Raw genomic sequence first — 23,289 nt, 5'->3', positions numbered from 1 at the left:
TTTACTGCACAGTATAATTTTAATTATTTATAGTATAATATATCTTTTTTCAAGATAATTATATTTTTTTATTTGATTTTTTCTGTAATTATATACCGACATTCATTATTTTGTACGTTATTTAATACAACCTACAAAAGTGAGTCGATTTAATTATTTTAACTACACAAATCAATAAATTAGTCAAGTTGAAATCATGTCAACTTTTTTTTTAAAAATGACAACAGATATGACTGATTAGATCTTTTACCCTTTAGTCAAAATACTACTATTTAATAGTTAAAAAAAATATATTTTTATATTTTTGGTCAATAATACACACCACTTTATACTATAAATAAATAGGAGGGTCTGGTATTTCACTTATACCATCAACACACGCATACTCCTCTCTCTCTACTCCCTCCCTCTCTTTCTCTCTCTATGAATACAGGCGCACATACACACAAGAAAAAAAATAAGTCACATATCTTTCTCTTATCCCTCTCTTCACTGCCATCTCCGCAGTCGCATGCTACCACGACCAGCAATGATAACTCCCAAAAAACCACTGCCACCTCCAGCTTCTCCGCCACTGAGCAGCTGCTCGTCCTTCCCCCTCTCCCATTTGCCAAAAATAGGCTAGATCTGACCGGAAATCAACACTCCATCATTGCTCAACTTCGTCCAGCTGCCAAGAGAAAATCAGATGAACCAAACCATCGGACCCTCCCTTATTTTGTGTTTCCGATAAACCCCCGGCGACAAACCACCTGATCTGGCCGGTTTTTGTGACTTTTCTTCCTTTTTTGTATATATTTTTGATCGTTGGTTTTACTGGTTAGTACTAAAGATCTATTGTTATATTTTTTTTGCACGTATTTGGACGCTAATTATATTATTGCTTTTGTATTGGTTATTGATTTTTGCTCTTACTATTTTATTTTTGAATTGATTTGATTGATTCATTTTCTACTGACGAATCTAATTTTTATAAAAAATAGTAATTTTACTAATTTGTTGGGTTTTGTTTACTTTACTCGTTTGTTATAATTTTGTTTACTTTACCGGTTTGGTGTAATTTTTTTTCACTATACTAGTTTGTTATAATTTTATTTAACAATCAATTAATTGACATTTTGGGCCTTTGATATTGTTATTGCATTATGAGGTTATTTTCTTTGGTGTGACGCTTTAATCTTTTGTTTGCATTTAATATAATATGAATACATTCACTGTAAATGTTGTTACTATTGTGTTTTTGGTTTGATACTGATTTGTTTTGTTAGTTTTGAATATTTAGGCGGCTGCCCTTTTTTTTATTGTCCCTAATTTCACTTTTATATTTAGTGTTAATTAATATTAATGGCCAATGAAATTATCTCTCCGTCTGGATGTTTGAGGTCATCCCATTACAAAGGCAGACTTTACATTTTAAAAATTTATTATTTATATCAAAAGTTGATACATGGACAATGAAATTATCTCCCCGTCTGGATACTTGAGGCCATCCCATTACGTAAGACGGATGTTGTTTTTCTTAAATTTATTATTTTATACAAAGTGTGGACACTTGGCCAATGAAATTATCTTTACGTAAGATATTTGAGGCTACCCCAATACAAAAGACGGATCTTTACTCTCTGAGTTATTTATTTTATATTAAAAAATAAATACATGGCCAATGAAAAAACCCCCGTCTGTTTTTGAGGCCTTCCCAAATAAAAGACGGACATTACGTATACAAATAGGTAACAAAAAATAAATATTTTTGGGCGATAATTTTTATAAAATTTCAAAACTTTATCTGAGCCCACTAACTAACAAAAAATATATTTTTAAATATGTATATGCACACATCTTTTTTCATTTTATTTTGATTATTATTTATTTGTTACTGACATTTTTATTACAAGTGTTTATACAGGTTATTGGGAATACTTGTCGGGATGACATTTAAAGAAGACTTTAAATTGAGTGTTTATACTTTTATATTCTTTCACTTGTAAAAATGTTAATCATAGTGAAAACTTTATTTTTTGGGGTGTTGGGCGGGATATTCTTTATTTAATCTTCACCACGTGTTTAGGCAAATTTAGGTCGTTAATATTTATATAAAAATATTAGATTGACTTAGATTATTTAATCAAATAATTTATACTTTTTACACTAAAAACTATTACGTAGTCTCTTTAGAAAAATTTTTGTTTATTAAATCTTGCCTTTTCTTTACATACATATACTTATATATATATATATATATATATATATATATATATATATATATATATATTTACAATAGCATATACATTTATATTATTTTAATACATATTTTATATTTGTATTTCTTTTCTTTTTCCTTTTTGTTATTTAGAAAAATGTAGATCATTAACACCGATACAAATAAATCTAATTAAGTAAATCTACACGTTTACGTCATTATGTAGTTTTTCCTGTCAAATATTTTTTTTTCTCTCCATAATCTCGATCAAGTCCGTAGTATTATGTGTAAAAATACTTTTTCTTTTATAGTACATAAAAGACACTTTCTTTTCACATGTCACAAAATATTTTTCTTTCCAAATATAATTTATACATATCTTTTACATGTGTTTCATAACAATATGTTTTATTTATATATTTAATATACATATACCTTTACATTTATATTTGTCAAAATAATTATTTTATACTTAATACACACACTTTTTACATTATACCTTCTCCCTCTTTGATAAATTTAGTCTAGTCGGGTACCACAGTTGTGGATCCCGAAAGGTGCCTAATCTCTTTTCTTCGAGATAATTTAAACCCTTTCCTAGAATCTCAATTGGTTTTCGCAAACTGAAACATCAATCATACGTGTTAATAAATAAACAGGTTTCCTTATTTTCCTTAAAATTAGGTGGCGACTCTGTACAACTTTAATTCATTTAAAGTTCAATAAGTCATGTTTTGTTTAATCTTGACGAAAATAGGGCATGACACCCACCATATTTGAATTAACAAATCCACTAGAGTTTCCTTACCACCAGTATATACCACACCCTCCTCTAGACCCTTTTAGCTATAACAAAGTCACCTATCGGGGTAGAAATAGAAATAGGGTCCAAAACACACTCCGGGCCAAAACCAAAATACACAACCACAAATGGGGTCACATAAGAGAGAGGGGATACTAGACCAAGTAACCAATACACATAACCAGAAAAGAGTTTGAAATATACCAGTGTTAGCATCAGAAGATGCCCCGGACACCTGAGGGATAGTAAGAGCATTGAGATGATCTCGACCAGCGTCGGAGCCAAAAGCAGCATCCCTCGGTGCGAGAGCTAGAGAAGTAGTTACTGGTGTCCTATTTACCCAAGCGACAATCATTATGGGATACTCCCATTGAATATGACCCAATTGACCATAATTAAAGCAACGATTCATCCTTTCCTCGTAACGACCATGGTGCGACTGACCACAAAATCGGCTAGGAGGATAGGATGATGTGAATTGGGCCCCATCGGCCCAAGATTGGACACCTTGTTCCCTAGAAGCATTACCAATCTTAAAATGTCCATTTCCCAATGGATTTGGTTTGGAAGCACTAGCCATAGCATAGGAGTTAGTACCCACCATTCTCTTTTCCTTAGACCACTTAGCACGATACTGTTGTCCTCTTCTTTGTTCAGAAAAATAAGACCTCTTACTTTGCCTACTTCTCGACTTTGCCTTATTCTGCCTCATACTAATAGGTCCGGACTGGCGTGACATAGTTATCACTATCTGGATCAATAGCTGAATAGAAGGTCAAAACTCGACATTGGTAACCCCTCCTTGAGGTAACCAAGCATGAGTGCCACCTTCCAAGCATGAGTGCCACCTTTCGAGGTAGGGTCAATGGGGATTGGTGGAACTCTATGGGGAAAATACAAAACTACGACCTTTGACCGAGTCTGTGCCCTATGAGTTGGACGAGATCCATCCATGTCATCCTCAAGTAAAACAGGTGAGTTTCCATAAACTTTAAATCATTTAGAGGATATGATCTGAAAAGTAAACCAAAGAAGATTTAGGGAAGAGTTCAAAACCATAGATTCCATAGCCCGAAAGTAGATCAACAAGAAATTTAAACATTCTTAAATGCCTCATAGCCTCCTAATTATTGGTGTGGTGCATAACACACCTATAAGCAAGACTCTACTCAACACGTATTTGTTGACACCCCATGACACCAAAACCTAGGCTCTGATATCAACTTGACACGACCCAAATTGGGACCTTGTCTTAATAGGAATCTCAAGTCTAACGGGGATCGGAAACCACCCTTGAAACCCAATCCAACCAATAAACATATACCCTAAGTCAGATGAATTCCGGCTATATAATAAGATGGAAAATTAGAAGGTATAATGACTTTAGGATAAGTCTATACCCAAGACCAACCCAACTATGTTAATCTATCCAGTAATCAACCAACTAAACCCAAAACAATAACCCAATATATATAGTATATAAATCATAACCATTTCATACCCAAGTACACAGTTGTCTTTACAAAGCCTCTAAACCAAAATAAAGAATACTTAGTCGAGACATGCCCCCGACTGTAGCAAAAAAACAAAGTCTAAGAGAAAACTATAATGTGTCAAATAATCCATGAAATGAAATAGATGCCTTTTAAACTATGGAAACTTACCACTTCAATCCAACACCGACTGTTCCTGAATTTGATCAATGAGTAGGGGAGAAGTATGGCCGGTTCCTACATCGCGAGGGGATAAAACCGCTAGAAGACGGGTTAGCGGGTAAATGCTAACATGTACTCAGGATAAGGATAAAATAATACAAACCTTTAAAACAAATCAAACAATCATGTGAAGACATTTTTGTACATATATATATATATAAATATATATAAAATCCATGCCGAGAAAGGGAATTGGGTTTAGCATGAACTTTAAAATCATTAAATTGGGATGTGTAGCCTTGCCGTTCAGAATTCATCCATGGGCTATATGGGGTTAGCGCCACTTGCTGAAAGGGCCTCGACGCATGTTTACTGCAAGAGATGGAGAGAATATGAGATGACTAGTACATCTCCAAGAGTATATGTGTGACATTATGCACACGGTCACCATGACCAACCTCACATTGGCAAATCGTGAGTTTCCAGTTTTGGTCCCCTGGGACCTCCGCCTTCCATGACTTGGCTAAATATCCCGCTTTAATGCCCAAATTAAATCATTCACACACAACCAGCCATTTAGTCAATTTCTTTCCAAATCTACTTCTTTGTTATCATCATACCAATACTACTTGAAAGTATACACATGCCATTACCTTTATCAATCAACCATTTATATGATTTTTGGGGCTCTAGCCCATCGTCCAACAAGGACACTCATTTACCCAAAGGTCTTGGGACTGGAACCCATTTTAATTAATTAAACAACCAAGGTTTTCATTTAAACCATTTCATGGACAACAAGGCCATTAGAAAACTATTTATAGATCATTCATGCATATTAAGCCATTGCCTTAGTTCAAAACACCATTAACATGTGACTAGTTATTTCCTTGACATTTTCACACACACCTTGTGGGCATACCTTTAACAAGAACAAACCAAGGTAAAAACCACTAAGATTAGGGTTACCCATGACCCATGTATTAAACCATAATTAATAAGTACCCACATATACAAACCATCACCAAAACATATTAAATCATTATTTAAATCAAGAGTAAATAATACTCAATAATATGCATCAAAACCCTCAATATTGGATTTCAAAACCACCATTTATGATTCATAATCAATGTTTAAAACACATTAAAATATGTCTTTAGTTAGAACAAACAATGAGGGAGGAGTACATGCCTTATACAAGAAGATTCACGCAAGGAAACTTGACTCTTGAGTACTTTACAGAATACTTATAGAAACCCTAGCCTCCAATATTCAAGAGTGAGTTTGAGAGGGTATTTAGAATATTTAATCCACCAAATGAGTGTTATGAGAGGCTACAATAAGCTATATAATGTGGGGATGTAAGGGTTTTGGGGTGGGAAATATCTGAAAAGCCCTGAGCTTAAAAGCTAAAAACCAACTCTAGGGTACGACTCACCCATCTAAATTGTACCCTAGGGTATGAGTGGTACCCTAACTCGTACCCTAGACCTCACCATGGAACTCCTTACTAGTCATCATACGACATCCATGCCAAAATCTCACCCAAAGGTATGAATTGTACCCTAAATCGTACCTTGGACATAATCAAATCCTTTACACTAACCTTAGGTCATCATAAGATTTGCAAGATACCTCTCTTACCCTATTATATGATTCGTACGATGCCTATTCGTATCTTGGACAAAACCAATCAAAACTTATTGACCAACATAAGAGAAGAGGTACCCAACCCGTATCCCAGGTTTTCATAAGTACCCATGAGTCGTACCTTTCCCAGAGCCTCAAACTTAGGAAAATTTTCTAAGGGTCTATGTTTAGGGTGTTTCACCGAGGACAGGAGATCACCTCCTGAGCCTATTCCAATATAACTAAGAACACCTAGTAGCGGATGAACATCAATATTAGACAATTTTAATAAGAGATCTAAGAAGGTTATGTAATAGATCAACATCTTAAACGTACAAAATACTTGAGCCCACATTATTCATAAAGCCTCTAACAAAAATAGAGTACAAATAAAGTGTCAGGACATGTCCCTGACAATAGCCAAATCTAGATTACCTAGTCATTGTGTAGGAGGAGTAATAGTATGGCCAGTCCCTTCATCGCATGGAGATACAACATTTGAAGACGTTTAGCAATTGAAGCACTAGTATGTAACTCAAGGATAAGGAAGTAAAGTAATGCCATAATCCATAATATGAAAACTAGTAAAATCAATGCATAACATGTTATGCAATACTTACATATATTATATATTTATATATATATAAATATTTTATATGCCGAGAAAAGGAAACAAGGCTTAGCATGCACTTCAAAACTTTAACCTGGACTAGTAGCACAACCGCCATAAACATCTACTCACGGACCATATGGGTTCAGCTCCCCCTGCTGAAAAAGCTCCAGTATGTGTTAGCAACATAAACTAGGGGTATCACAAAAAACCAGGGAATGCCCTGACCCCACGTCAGTCCAAGATATAGTATATGTATATCAATAGTGTGAACCATGCACATAGTCATCAATACCAAACCTCATGTCGGCAAATATGATTTTGTAGTACAAGTCATCCAAGACCCATACCTTTATGACTTTGCTACATAACCTATATTAAGTCAAATTAAAATAAATTTCACATAACATATTTATTAATCAATGAACCAATCGTTAAGGCACACACATAGGTATCGTCGTACCCTTACACTTGCAAGCTTATCTCTATGCCATAACAATCATGTTTAACTTGGGGGAATGCCTTGACCTTCTTTTAATTCATTAAATAAAGTATGGGGGAATGCCTCAACCCCCTTCTTGTTCATTGAATCAAAATATAGCAAACAAGGCCTTTAAAATCCATGGTCATTGTTTAACCTCTTTAAGCCATGCAAATACATAGGTGGGTAAGTCAAAATAAATGACAAAATCATATTCATTAACAATTTCACAAATAGGTTAAGGGCACATAATTTCCAAAGCCATAAATCAAGTCAAAATCATCAATTGGGGATCAACCATGACCGCATAGTTTAATATCATTCCTGCGTATCCCACACTATTCAAAATCAAAAGACAGACATTAATGTTGCATAAATAACCATGAAAAAAATCAAATAAGTAACCAACCAAGTCAAAAGCCCTTAACAATGTGAAAACCCACATTAAAACCATGTATTTATATTCAATCAATGCCATTACAAAAAGATAAATTCAAGAGAAAGAGATATATGCCTAATTACCAAGAAACTTGAAGAAGACAACAACGTTAGGATCCTATATGACCACTTCCTTGAACCCTAGTCTTGACTTGAAAAGGGAAATTTGAGATAGAGGATTTTTGAGAGTGAATTAATTGATGTTATGTCGTGAAAAATATGAAAATAGGTTAATATAGTGTTTAGGGGTCATTTATAAGTGAAAAGACTTCAATAACCCTCCTTCTAAGTAAAAAAACCAAAATTACTGAATTTAAAGCATAAGCACATCGTGGAGGGTAATCTCTGTGATAAGCTCCACGTCGCGCTGCTATCGCGGACCTTTATTGCCTCATCACGAAAATATTCTTAAATTTTTGTTCGAGTATTGAATTAAGGCAAAATTGGATGCGTTGGAAATAGGACACATTTATCTATTATTTAGTGGTTCTTGAGCTCAAAATTACATATATTATAGAAGTTATACACGTTCAAAGTTGATCCTGGTAGAATCAAATTCAAAGATTTGGTCGATAATAAAAGTTCTTAACTCCACTTCACTCTAAGTGTGTACTACGAACATTATTTCCTTCAAAGGCACTTTTCACACTAGGATAATGATCATGAAACTTAAATTTATATAGAAATAATTGGATTCAATTTTATACTCGTAGAAACAACTGGTCAAATTTTAGGCCAAAAATGCAGGGTGTTACATTATCTCCCCTGGAATCACTCGTCCTATAATGATGTATAGGAATATTTTGAAGCTTTAGAAGTATGGACCAAAGTATGTAACTTCACATTAAGAATTGTCCCTCAATGAAACACGTATAGGAATTAAAAGAAAAGGGCTTAATGGCATCACCAAGTATATTATGTAAGAACGAATCATGCGATAATGAAACCAATGTAGTACAAAGTCTAAAAGACCCAAAGCTCCTCACCCCAAGCGACAAAATCAAATTAACCAAAATTTTACCAAGGTCTGCGTTACGTACCTTATCGCGGATCATAGCCTCCGTGTCGCGGGGCTATTGTGGAGGCTCAATGCCTCAATTACCCAAAACTACCCGAACCCCATCCAAAAATTCTAAAACTCTTTTAAGTTATCCTTTTTAACATATCCAAACATAATTTGAGTCAAAAATCGATGCTTCAAGTATGAGAATGTCAAAAATAAAATGATGGAAACTTTGAGGGTCTTATACTAATAGACCTTAAATATCGTAATACTTCTCAACTATGATTTTAGCTACTAGTACCACACTTTGCCATTTCAATCTAACAATTCCCCCACAAAATATATTGCTACAAGATCCGGAGTCTAACCATACATTGCTTCCATACTAAAGCCTAATCCGGAGTTAAATGGTGCTAACTTAAGCTATGGGGCTTTAGTAAAAAAACACTAGCCATATAACACCATCCAAGAATACTACTCCATCCTATCACTGTAGTAAAAAAACACCTTGTCTTATTTAGAGTACTAGCCATATAACACCATCGTTTGTGTAACTATCAATCAAAATATATTGAAGCCTATCCTTACTACACCCACTTTATGGATCCCCTCATCAAAAATAGCAATTTAAATCACTTTCACAGAGATTTCCACCACATAATCCCCTCCTAACTATTCCACATAACAAAAGTTTCATCTTTCTCTTCTCGCTTCATCTATAACCTTAGTTCTTGCAGCCACACCAAACTTTTTCAAGAAAGATCAACTACTCTATAATCTAGAATATTACTATGCTTCCATAACCACCACCATTCTGACACTAGGAAAGCAGTTGAGGGAGTAGAGTACGAGCTTCAAAAATAGGAGTAACACTATTTTGATACAACAACATATTTATTGCACCACTCAAGGTGGGTCTGTGATGTAAGATATGATCCAATAAACACAAAGGGATCCACAGATCAACAAACTTAGATCATAGTTAGAGGGCCAAAACATAGATATAAGATTGTACAGAGAACTAGAAACGTATGCATACACACCTTTTGAATACGGAGGATGTTGGTAGAATGTCCCCTTAAACCGAAATAGGAGGGATTTTCTACAATAGGAATTGATTTATCATGACTCTCCCCTGAAACTTACCACCATGATAAAATTCAAGATTTGCATCATCTCCCCCTTAGCTCAAAGGTCACTATCCCAATCTTGAAAGTGTATCCCTTTACTAAATCTATACGCACAATGGCCCACACAATTTGGGGGAGGGTATCACTATGCACAAGAACACAAACTCTCCTCAACAACTTTAATATGAAAACAATAAATTCTTTCTAGGAAATACCCTTAGGGGACACTAATCATAACTTCCTCCAACCCCCAAAGTCATCGCCTTACAACTACCATTCATAGGCATAGATATCTATGCTTCTAAACACTTAACACTCTATTTTCAGCTCCTTAGAATACTAGCATTACATCTCTAATATCATATCCTCATAATTTAACAAGATTTTAAAACTATACCAAGTTTTCATATAGTCTATCTATTTCTCCCTCAATTCAGCTCTACATAACACCATATAATAACTCCCTAGACTTCTCCATACTAAGAAATTTAGGAACATAAGCCAGGTATACATAACACTCATAACTCAAGACCGAACACACTTTATTCTTATAACCTAATGTTCTTATCCATCTAATAATTTAGCCATCATTTCTACTTCAACACTATACCTCATGCATATATCATAATGACACACTCCAATATTTTATAAGTCATCAACCTATGCTCTTTCACATATTATATCAAACCTACTAATTTACTCCCACAAATTTTTTATCACTATCCTCGAGCTAGCATTCTCATCACCATAATTAACATCTAAAGTTCAACTTAATGTCTTGTATCATGGACCACAATAAAATATCCCGCATAATATACTAGTCCAAAAATAGATAAATTCACATAAACTCCTTATTTAACTTAACTGTGGCCCACAAGAACATTCTTTTCACCACATTACTACTACACCTTATTATTCATTACCCATCTTCTCACATACCAAACCAACTTACAATTACTAGATAAATATCAAGGGACCTTTAGCATATTAAAACTACCTAATAAGGAAAGTCAATCTTAATCTTATTACCTAACCCCCTTATTGTCTATGGAATATTCACCTCCTTCACATCACATCCACTTACCCATGCGTACACCCCAACTATCTTCAAGATTCTATAAACACCTCTAAGTCCCCTCTTTCTATGACCTCCCTAAGTGAATGCCAAATTTATAAATTATTAGTCAACCAATCCTTTTATTTAGAACCTATAATTTACTTCACCCTACCGCATCTAGTCCTCATGAGCTAATTCTCATTTCAACTAAAAAAGCAAATATTGTAACTAACCAATATCTTTTATCGACTATCATAAGGGCAAATTACTTAGCTAACATAATAAGAGTATACCAACCCCAACACCTCATATAAAGGTCATGCAATTACAACTTTCTCCTTTTCACTAAGAAGTTAGCCTCACTCCGAATTCAAAATATGTGACTTTATACCACTAACCTCAGGACCATCTCAATACTCATAGGTCATAATACTGTAATTTATACTACCTCTAAGATAGAAATATTATCATAATATTTGAATACAAAACCTTTTCCTTAAGCGAGACATCTTTAACAAAGTTTTCAAAAAGGATAATTTTACACATCTTACCTCAGGCTGAAGAGCACGATTCATGAAGTTAGAGGTACCTGCTTACACCAATACACCTTGGCGCACTAACGGACTTCTTTCAAGTGCTTGGACCATTTTACAACTCTTGATAACTCATTCAAAAAGGACAACACTATTAGAAAGCTAATACTTCACACTTATATCATTTCAATAATGAGACATAACCCATAAAATAGAGCAAAGAAAGAAGTTGGATAACTTTCATATGGACAACATAATCATATGATCTAGAGTACGAAAGAATGAGAAACATCTCCTAATTTCCTCGTAGCCTCCTAATTATAAGTGTGGTGCACAACACACCCATAAGCAAGACTCTGCTAGACACAAATTTATAGACACTCCATGACACCAAAGCCTAGGATCTCATAACACTTTGTAAAAAGTAAAACCAAGGATGGTCCTTGATGGGCATCCCAAGTCCACCAATGACCAGAGATTGCCCCCTGAGCCTATTCTAATGTAACTTAGAACACCTAGTAGCAGATGAACATTAATATAAAACAAATGTATTAAGAGATCTAAGAAGGTTATGTAAAGGATCAACATTTAAAATGTACATAATATCCAAGCCCACAATATCTACAAAGTCTCTAACAAAAATCGAGTACAAATAAAGTATTAGGATATGCCCCCATAATAGCCAAAACTAGATTAAAGAGAAGTATATGACATAAGGAAACCAAATCATGAATATAGGGTCTTCCCAAGTATAAAAGCTCACCACTCCAGTTTGACTCATGAGCTATCCCATGATTTCCTAGTCACTATGTAGGAGTAGTAGTAGTGTGGCCAGTGACTACATTATATGGAGATACAATATCCGAGGATGGTTAGCGGTTGGAGTGCTAGCATGTAACTCAGGGATAAGAAAGTAAAGTAATGCCATGATCCATAATATGAAAACCAGTAAAACCAATGCATATCATCTCATGCAATACACATCTATATATATATATATTTCATATGCCGGTTAAAGAGAAAATGGCTTAGAATTCTCTTCAAAACTTTAACATGGACTATGTATCTCAACCATGATAAACATTGAACCACAGGCTATATGGGTTCAGCTCCTCCTAATGAAAAGGTTCTGGTGTATGTTATCCACTTAAACCAGAGGTCAAGAAAGACCAATGGCCCGACCCCATATCAATCTAAGACACAATATATGTATATCAATAATGTGAACCATTCACACGGGTCATCAAGACCAAACCTCATGTCAGCAAACATGAGTTTCCAGTACAAGTTATCCAATACCTACACCTTCACTACTTTGCTACATAATCCCCATTATGCTCAAATTAAAACAAGTTTCACATAACCCATTTATTAATCAATGAATCAACCGTTAAGGCACACATATGGGTATCATCATACCCTTATACTTGAAAAATTACTCTATGCCATAAAGATAGTATTCAATTTAGGTGAATGAATCAAACCTTTTTAGTTCATTAAATTAAGTATGGAGAAATGCCTCGACTCTGTTCTAGTTTATTGAATGAAAACATAGCCAACAAGGCCTTTAAAATCCATGTTCATTGTTTAAACTCTTTAATACATGAAAATACATAGGTGGATAAGTCAAAACAAGGGATGAAATCATATTTATTAACAATTTCACAAATAGGTTGATGGCACATAATTTTCAAAGCCATATATCAAGTTAAAATCATCAAATTGGGTCTGATATAGAGAGTGTTCTTAAGTCAAGCTTGAGTCTGTAACTGAATTACTCATTCTATAAGAGTAATGTTTTATTCTTGCTTTAAGAGTGCTTAGGTAGAGTTTCCTGAGCTTAAAACTAGTTAGAGTTAACCAGTGTTGAGAGAGTCTTGGTAGAGTTGTCAAGGTAAGGTTGTAGTATAGTTCCTACAAGCAGGAGGAGCCTAGAGTTAGGTTCAAGTTTGAGTCTGTAATCAAGAGGTTGATTATAGTGAAGTTTTGGAGAGCTTGTGAAGTCAAGTCTTAGTTTTTCCTCCCTTGAGCAAGGAGGTTTCCATGTTAAATTTTGTTCTTTATGTTTCCTGCACTATTTTTTGTTCTTGGTTAATTTACTGTTTTATACCTATGAATGATTTTGAGGGACCTAGTCCCTCACTGTGTGGTGCAACCCCCAAGGTTTCAATAATTTGTATTAGAGCCAGTTCACTCTAAAAGGTTTACACCTAGAGTATTTTCATCTTCATGGCTTATCTACCTAATCTAGAAGATGGGCAATCTACACTAGACCACTTAGATTTAATGGACAGTACTATGAGTGGTGGAAGATCAGGATATATGACTTCATTATGGCTAAGGATAGTGAGCTGATGGACATAATTCTTGATGGTCCTCATGTTCCTGTTAGAGAAGTCAAAGATGGAGAAATAACAAGAATGGTTGTCAAAAGCAGAAGGGAGTTCAATGATGAAGATAGGAAGAAAGTTGAAAAAACTACAAGGCCAAGAAACTGTTAGTTTGTGGCATAGGACCTGATGAATACAATAGGATTTGTGCATGTGAAAATGCTAAGGAGAGCTGGGATTGCTTGAGGACTTATCATGAAGGTACCATTGATGTGAAGGATTTAAAAGTATATATGCTGACTACTTAATATGAAACCTTCATATGAAAGAAGGTGAAAATACATGAAATGCATACAAGATTTACTTCTATCATAAATGAGTTTCACTTCTTAGGAGAAGTGATTCCATTTTACAAGCAAGTAAGGAAGATTCTTGGTGTTATTCCTAAGTCCTAGGAAAGCAAAGTGGATGCCATAACTAATACAAAAAACCTAAAGATCCTCTTTATGGATGAACTTATTAGAAATATAAGGACCCATGAGCTCAAGAAGCAACAAAAGTTAGAGAAGAAGGAAGAAAAAAGAGAAAAATCTTTGGCATTAAAGGCTTCAAAACACGATTCTAGTGAATAAGACACTTATTTTCCCTATTTGGCAAATAGAATTGTTAGAGACATGAAGAAGAATGGTCAGTTCCAAAGTAGAGGAAGCAACAGTAAAAAGTAAAGTAATGTTGAGGTGTGTCACAAATATGGACGTACTGAACATTTCATTAAGGACTACCAATGCACAAATTGAATTATCAGGAGTATCTTAAGACCGGGAGTGACAAGGGAATGAACAGGGACCAGGTCCCTAAAAAATCAAGAAGGACGGCTGTAGCTGATTATGCAGCAAAGCAAGCTCTGGTAGTATGGGGAGAATCTTTCAGTGAATCTAACAAAGATAAGAAGTTTGGTGATGTGTCCATGCTATCTGTGTAAGATATTCCAATTATCTATGACTCCTTGTTTGCTTTTATGGCCAACATAGAAGATGAAGGAGAAAATGAGGTAACTCTTTCAGATATTAAGGAAAATCTAGATAACTACTCTGCTAGGAATATAGAAAAGCTTGTAAGACTATTAATTGATTCTGTATGAGAACTGACTATTTAGAAAAATGACTTAGAGGAAAAAGTAGAGAATTAAGAGCTTGAATTGACTGCTTTAACCCTCCAGATATCTAAAACTGAAGAAATGGTCTCTAAATTAAAATCTAAGAATTTGAGTTGTATGAGTCAAGTGAAGAAGGTAAATGATTTAGATGGTAAATGGAAGAAGTAAGCGTCAAGACTTTAGATTTATATTGAAGAGATATTGAGAGATTTTCAAAAACATCTTATGTCTTCACTTCATAAGAATGATGAACAAGAAAGCGATCTAATCTAGTTATGAGAAGAGCTTAACAAATATCTTAAATGGACAACATTTTCACAGATCCTTTATAATTTGACTAATCAAGGTGTAAATAATGGTAAAGGCCTTAGTTATCAAGGAAAAATTCAACTTGTTAGATCTCAAGGAAAGGCTGCTCTTGATACCAAAAACAATATACACAAACCTTTATGTACTCATTGTGGAAGAGATGGACATTTGAAAGAAAGGTTTCAGCATTGGCTTAAGGCTAAAATAAGTAGTACAAAATACATTCATCGAGAAAATTCTCATCCTAAGGGTTTCAAGTCCCTAAAAAAGGTAAAGAAGAACTCTCTACCTAGATTGGCCAAAAAGAATTTGATCAAACTATTTTCCTCCTACTAAGAACTCAAACTCAAGTGGGTTCCCTAATTCAATAAGTGATCATGGTTCCAGGTAAGAGAAAGGGGATTGTATTCAGGAATGGGTTATTGATAGTATGTGTTCAAAGCTCAAATGTTGGAAGGTCTGATTGTGTTCTCTCTCTCAAGACAATTCAAGATGGAAGTGTTTCATTTTGATATAGATAATTTCAAAGGACTTGGTACCCGATAGAACATAGCTAAAATTTTCAAGATAAGAAAAACTCTATGGAATGAATACAAAGGGTTGGTGATGCTAAAGATAAAGGGCAAAAGGATGAATGATGCAGAGAAGAATAGTGATAATTCAAAACTCTAGTAACTGATACCAACTCAAGTAGAAGATCAATAAGAAGGAGTCATGTCAAAATTCTCATGGACCTAGTCCTTAGGAAACTCATCTTAGAAGGAAAAACTTCATCAGTATGAATAAAGTCAATTCTAGGACCTGGTTCCTAGACCTGCTTTGAGAACATGCTTTTAAATAAAAAGGGGTGTGCAGAGGCTAAAGCATAGATTAATCAAACTAAGTCCCTCTCCATAAAAATTGGCTATGATAAGGAGACAAGTATCCTTGATAAGGTTGTACGTATTAGTCTAACTTAGTACCATACCTTTGCAGATATGCACCTATGGAAACAACTTTGGAGGAAAAATGTTGAAGCAAATACAAGTTGAGAATTCACTCAAGAAAGAGAGGGACCTAAGTCCCATCTCTCAAGTTAGTACCAAAATAATGTGCATTAAAATTCTTAAAATCTCCGTGTAAAAAGGCCATGTGTCTTCTTCTATCTAAAAAAAAGTTGTCAATTAAACAAATGTGAAAAGTCACACCTTTTTAATTACATGCATCAGTTCAAAAAGGGTACCTCATAAATGTCAAACGATCACTTCCTTAGATACAAAATCAAGATCTTTATATTTCTTTCTCTTCTAAAATGACTCAAATCTTCCTACTAAATCATCTCTAATCTAAACTGTTACTTTTTCCTCTAACAAAAATTCAAAATGGCAGTAATTCCCTCATTCTCAACCCCTATAAAAGAATTATCCTCTACTCATCCTTAAGAATCTCAAAGTTTTTTATCGAGTAAGCCTCATCCAGATATTTCAAAAACCCTAAGTGAAACTATTTCTATCGAAACTCCTATATTCGTTAATAATCTTGTTGAGTTAACCTTGGAAGTTGATTTAAATCAAGGTCCTAACTCACGAATTGAAAAAGATATTTCTCAACCCGAAATTCCCTTTTCCTTAGAAGAACCAAAGTCCCCCAATGTTTCATAAATTACTATCTCCTCTGAAGAATTTGAAGGTACTAAAGTTTTAGAAACTTACTACCTGGTTCCCCTACTCCCTCTGAGTCAAACCCAATATTTTCCCAATTGGTTGATGAAGAGATTCATATAAATAAGTCTAATCTATTTAGTAGCATAAATTGGGTAGCAGAAAATTTGCTTTTGCTCGCACATTATCCTAAGGAAAGCTCCGACAGTGTAGAAAAGCAAATTAAAGGAGAAAAGGATGAAGTGAAAGGGATTAAAGTTTTATTACCTCCTAATGAGGAGGGTTAAGAGGATGAGGATGAACCACTTCTGAGGTGGTCCATAAGGAAATACAGGGACAATAAATAAAGTAGAAAATAATTGACTCTGGTGTATATATTACAAGATTTTATTCCACTAGGAGTTTGAAAAAAGAGTAAGTCTCCTACCACTAAAATAAGAAGAATTAAGAAATTAGTTGTAATGGAGGAGGGGAATATCAAAATAATAGGGGTTGGATAAGATTAGAACATTGATTTTGATATTGCTGCTTCAACTGATAAGAGAAGACAGGAGGTTCATATTGCTGAGGGGACCAGGTCCTCCAATTCAAAGTCCTGTAATCGTGCAAGAAAGGAGAAGAAAGATATAACTATAAAGAAGAAAAAAGTCTTTGAGGGACCTGGTCCTAAGAAGAGAAAGGCATTGATTGAAAAATTGAGTAGTAATCCTATGACATGAATAAAAGAGGAAGATAAGAAAGAGGAGTCTATAGAAATAAAAATTGCAGTCCTAAAAACTCAAAAAGTGCTAGATGGCAGAGTGTTTGATACCAAGATTTATTAGAAAGCTCAGATGGTGGAGTTGGTAGAGTATGTTAGGCAACAGAGATGGCTATATCTTTTTGAGTAATTAGCACCAATATTTTTTGAAAATAAAGTTAGAAAATTCAATTATTTAATAGATTTGTCAAAAAATAGGTTGAGTCTGACTGCAAGGTGCAAGAGAAGAAAATAAGACTAAATAAAGAAACATTGGGAGAAATTTTAGATCTAACTTTTATGGGTGTAAGGACTATTGTGAAGCAACAACCCACAATTGAGTTTATGATTGAAGCCTCAAAAGTGACTGGGACTTCAAATGCTATAGTGGAAAAAAGTTTCTAAAAAATGAGTTCCAACTGGTATTTGAATTCATTAACAAGGTTCTATTGCCAAGATAAGAGAAGAGGAATATTGCCTCTAGTATTTGTCTATTTTTGATAGAATGTCTGAGTAAGTTTGAGTTGATGAGTTTGCCTACTCTGATGATAGAGCACACGAAGAAGGTGATCCATGAGAAGGAAGAGAGACATGGAATTTTATATGGGTACCTCTTGAATAAGATGTTTATCACTTTGGGATAATTGTGACTAAGGGGATTCCTAGAGTAGTCAAACAAAAGTTCAGTCTTACAACCTTGGTCGATAATGAATGACTGAAGGGAATGTGGGAACTATATCCCAAGTGTCAGAACTTTTGGCTACTCAAGAAAGTTTAAGCAATGCATTGGAAGAGACAAGGATCATGTTGGATGCAAAGGATACTGAGATAGCTCAATTGAAACAACAGAATCAGAAGTTATCCTTGGAAGGACCTGGTGCCACTAAGGAACTTGCAGCAGAAAATGCAAAACTCTAAGGCAAGGTTGCAGAACTTACTGGTGAGGTTCAAAGGTTAGATGTTGAAGTGAAGACCCTCACTAAATGGTTGTAGGATTCTCATGCTACTGAGACTGCCATAATGGAGTTGTTACTAAAATCTATCTCCCCTAAGCCCCCATATACCCAAGTCCTATTTTGTCAATTTCCTGTGTCAGTTTCTAGCATCATGTTTCTTTTATGGCCTTTGCAGAAAGTTATTTGATGTTTTTTTTAGAATAATGTAATAGTACTATTCTTCTTTAAAAATGAATCTCTGATTGTATGATACTTCTATTTCCCTCTATTTTACAAACTGTTCTTCATGTTAGTATTATCCCAGTGGCCATGAGTTAACTAGCTTGTGATTACTATTACTCTTGGTGTACTGTTTTCACTTTTTTATAATGCCAAAAGGGGGAATATTGATTTCATGTAGAAGGACCCAGGTACTTGGTATGTAAATTTTGAATTGTACATGTGTATAGAATATTGATATGGGGAATTATGTGATGGAAGTATATGATATGCTAAATAAATGGTATGAAGGAAAATTGATTGGGGAAAGAATGCTCAAATTCAATTTAATGAATGCAAGTATATTGACAGAGGGAAACATTAAAATGCAAAAATAAGATTAGTTTTTAATGTCAATTGACAACATGGGACCAAGTCCCTAAGTTGCATGATGATTGGAGCATGATGATTGAATGATAGGGGGAACATTCATCTTCAGTAGTGGTAATTACTCTGATTAAATGTGATGAATGAATGCTAATGCTCAAAATCTTTGTGGTTAGTTTGTTATCATTACAAAGAGGGAAAATTTCTATATCTTATTTTGATGATGAGTAGCTTACAACAAGGGACCAGTTCCCTAGATCTTCAAGGCTAAAGTACAGCTCGCACGCGCCTGCATAGTTTTGTCATATAGTGTAACAAATTGCACCGGTGCTCCTTGTTCTATTTAAGACACCTGCTCCAATTGCATTTTAACCCTAATCATTACTCCACTATAAAAGGTAAACAATGATTCTTAATTGATAGTTTTTGAAATTTGGAAAAGCTGAAGAGTGAAAGAGGCAAAAACCCAACTTTTAACATTGCTCAAGTTCTTATTTCTTGTATGTTCTGAAATAGAAAGTGTTCTTGAGTCAAGCTTGAGTCTGTAACTGAATTACTCATTCTGTAAGAGTAATGTTTTCTTCTTACTTTAAGTGTTCTTAGGTAGAGTTTCCTGAGCTTAAAACTTGTTAGAGTTAATCAATGTTGAGGGAGTCTTGGTAGAGTTATCAAGGTGAGGTTGTAGTAGAGTTACAACAAGCAGGAGGAGCCTGGTGTTGGGTTCAAATTCAAGTCTATAATAAAGAAGTTGATTATAGTGAATTTTTGGAGAGCTTGTGAGGGTAAGACGTGGTTTTTCCTTCCTTGAGCAAAAAGGTTTCCACGTTAAATCTTGTGTTCTTTTAGTTTCCTGCATTGTTTTGTGTTCCTGGTTAATTTACTATTTTATTGCCTGTGACTAATTTTGAGAGACTTGGTCCCTCACTGTGTGGTGCAACCCCCAATGTTTCAACAACATAGCTAAAGGTATATTGAAAACCTTAGATTTATCCATCTAAATCTGCAAAGTATTTTCTAAATATACTTCTTTTGTGATTACCACAACTTCTTTCCCTATTTGTCACTGACAATGTGTATGCCAAGAATCTGCCTTACTGGTCTAAAGTCTTGCATAAGAAAATACTTATTCAACTCTTACTTGAACTACTAAATCCTGTAAGAATTATTAACAATAAATATGCCAAACACAATGGTCTGAAGAAGTCTTCTTGAAGCAAACTTCCTATACCAATTTCTGGAAGCTTTACAAATATAATTTTTTTGCTCTTGATTTCAAAACCTCCCGTTTGCTTCATATAAGTTTCTTCATCTAAGTCAACATGGGGAAAGCAGTTTAAATATTCATTTTCTTAACCTCTGAATTTAGAATTACAACTAAGCCCCAAAACCATACAAATGGATGGCATCTTCTCAATTGGAGAGAATGTCTCATCAAAATCAACTTTTTTTTGGTTAAATCTCTTTAGAACTAATCTAGTATTGTAATCTTGAACTGGTCTACTATCTTCACGTTTTACACAAAAAATTCACTCATGTTCAAAGATTTTCTATCTTCAGGTAGTTTAACCATCAAATATACAATTATCATGCAAGAATTTATTCTTTTCATCTTTGACGCGACCTAATCGGGGGCCTTGTCATAATGGGCATCCCAATTCCAACTGGGACCGAAGACCATCCCCGTTACCTAACCCAACCTCCAACTGCCTGCCCTGAGTTGGAAGAATTTTGAGCATATAGAAAGATAGTGCAACAGCTCACATGAAGACTCTGGGATAAGATCACAACCGTGACCGACCCAACTAAGTCCCACTATCCCATAACAACAATCCAACCAAACCAAACCGATATCAAAATAAGGACCATTAACTAGGCCATAACTAAAGATGTTCCAAAACACAATATATTAATCCCAAAATGAAATATGACAGAATAATGCAAAATTATGTCCAATGATGTCAGCCTACCAGCTTATTCCAATGCGAATGCCGACACCACTACCGATCCCGCTCATTCCAACCCATAGAAGTACCACAAAGCCTTTAACCAAAAAAGTAATAAAATCTAGTTGGGATATGCCTTCAACCATAGACAAAACCAATATCTAAAATAAAATCAAAATGTCTAAAAGTGTCCATGACATGAAATGGATCCTTCTAAAAGGATGGAAGCTCATCACTACAGTGCAAGTGCTGATCCCCAAGTCAATCACTATGTAGGAGGAGAAGAATGGTAGGTTACTGCATAGTGTAGGTAAATAGATGCTAGTAGATGGGTTAGCGGGTGAACGCTAGCATGATCTCAGGATAAGCATAAAATAATTCCATTTATAAAACCAAGTAAAACTATTCATATGTACACAACCGTACTTATATATATAACACCATGCCGGGAAAGGGGACTGGGTTTAGCATGACTTTAAAACCATTTCCTGGATTGTGTAGCTTTGTCGTCCTAAACCACCCACGGGCAATATAGGTTCAACATTCCCTGGTGAAAGGGCCCCAGCGTGTGTAGCCACATGACCAGGGAAGAAAACCTAAGATTACAAGTACATTCCCCAAAATATAGTGTGACATCATGCACACGGTCACCAAGACCAACCTCACATCAGCAAATAAGAGTTTCTAGTTTTGGTGCCTTGGGGACCTCCACCTTCCACGACTTTACTACATATCTCGCCATTAATGCCCAATTAAAACAACTTTCCAAATAACCAAACCACTAACCAATTATTAACCAAGGCTACCATTATTTCGTTACTTGCAAGTATTATCCATAGCCAATCATATATTTGTTTAAAAGGACTTTCAAGTGCCCTTCCATTTACCATATTACACCACTTGGGGGATTCCATGTACCCCTAGAGCATAGCCATTTAGCCATTTACCTTTCCAAGCCATTTAACCATGCATAATTCCTTTACCAAGTTTTGAAACAAGTAAGAGTTCTATTAAAAGTAGTCAATGCAATAAACATATCTTTATAAGCATTTTGTCAAACATATTGGGGGCATAATATGGCCAAAAGCAATTCCAATTACCATTAAACCATTTACATGCAATCCAAACATCCAAAATCACCATTAATACATATAAAATCATAATTAAAACAAAAACCATAACCAACCATTTAATATCAAACCCCCCAATTCATATTTTTAAACCAAAATCATACAATCAATGAAATTATGAAAACATTCATAAAAACCATGCCTTTAGATAGAATTAACAATGAGGGAAGAGAACATGACTTAAACCAAGATGTTGATGGAAGGAAATCACCAAGAAAAAAACTAAATCAATCCTCTAGTTTAAACCCTAGCTTACCTTACCCAAAAGCTTCTGAGAGAATTCTAGTGTTTAGAAAAGTTCCTAAGTGTTAATGAATGGAATGATAGGGTAAATAACCTTCCAAGTAGTTTAGAAGTCATGGGAACTTATTAAGATAAGTAGGGAAATGTCCAGAATACTCCCACTTAAATTGCACCAAAATCCTATCACAGCGATATGACTGACCCTCATGAGTCGTACCTTTCCCATACGAGTGGTACCCTCCATTTGTATCATATCCTCAACCTTTGGATAAAACACTATCTAGCATATGACTCATCCAACCAAGTTGTATCCAAGGATGCGATCTGTACACTTCATCTGTAATCCTGGAAAATTTAAAGCCAAGAAAGATTTAGACACTGACGACCATATGAGTCCTGGGTACAACTTGTACCTTGGCTTACGGCTCATGGTGAGCCACTCGTACTCAGATCCAACCCAATTAACCACGTCTAAGATTAAGTTAAGGAACAAACAATTCGTAACCATTAATACGACTTATACCCCGAAGCTATATCCATTCCAGTAACCAAAATCCGTCCCACCAACCTATACTGGTTAGCATATGACTGGACTGTACTATCCGTACCCCAATATATGGCTTGTATCTATGAGTCGTATTAGGTCCAGAGATTAGAATTCCATGAAATTTTCTAAGGTCCACACACCAAGGTGTTTCAATCTCCCCCTGGTAGTAA

This window comes from Capsicum annuum, unplaced genomic scaffold (assembly GCF_002878395.1).
Source record: "Capsicum annuum cultivar UCD-10X-F1 unplaced genomic scaffold, UCD10Xv1.1 ctg2798, whole genome shotgun sequence".
NCBI lineage: Eukaryota > Viridiplantae > Streptophyta > Magnoliopsida > Solanales > Solanaceae > Capsicum > Capsicum annuum.
This window is presented reverse-complemented; position numbering follows the sequence as displayed.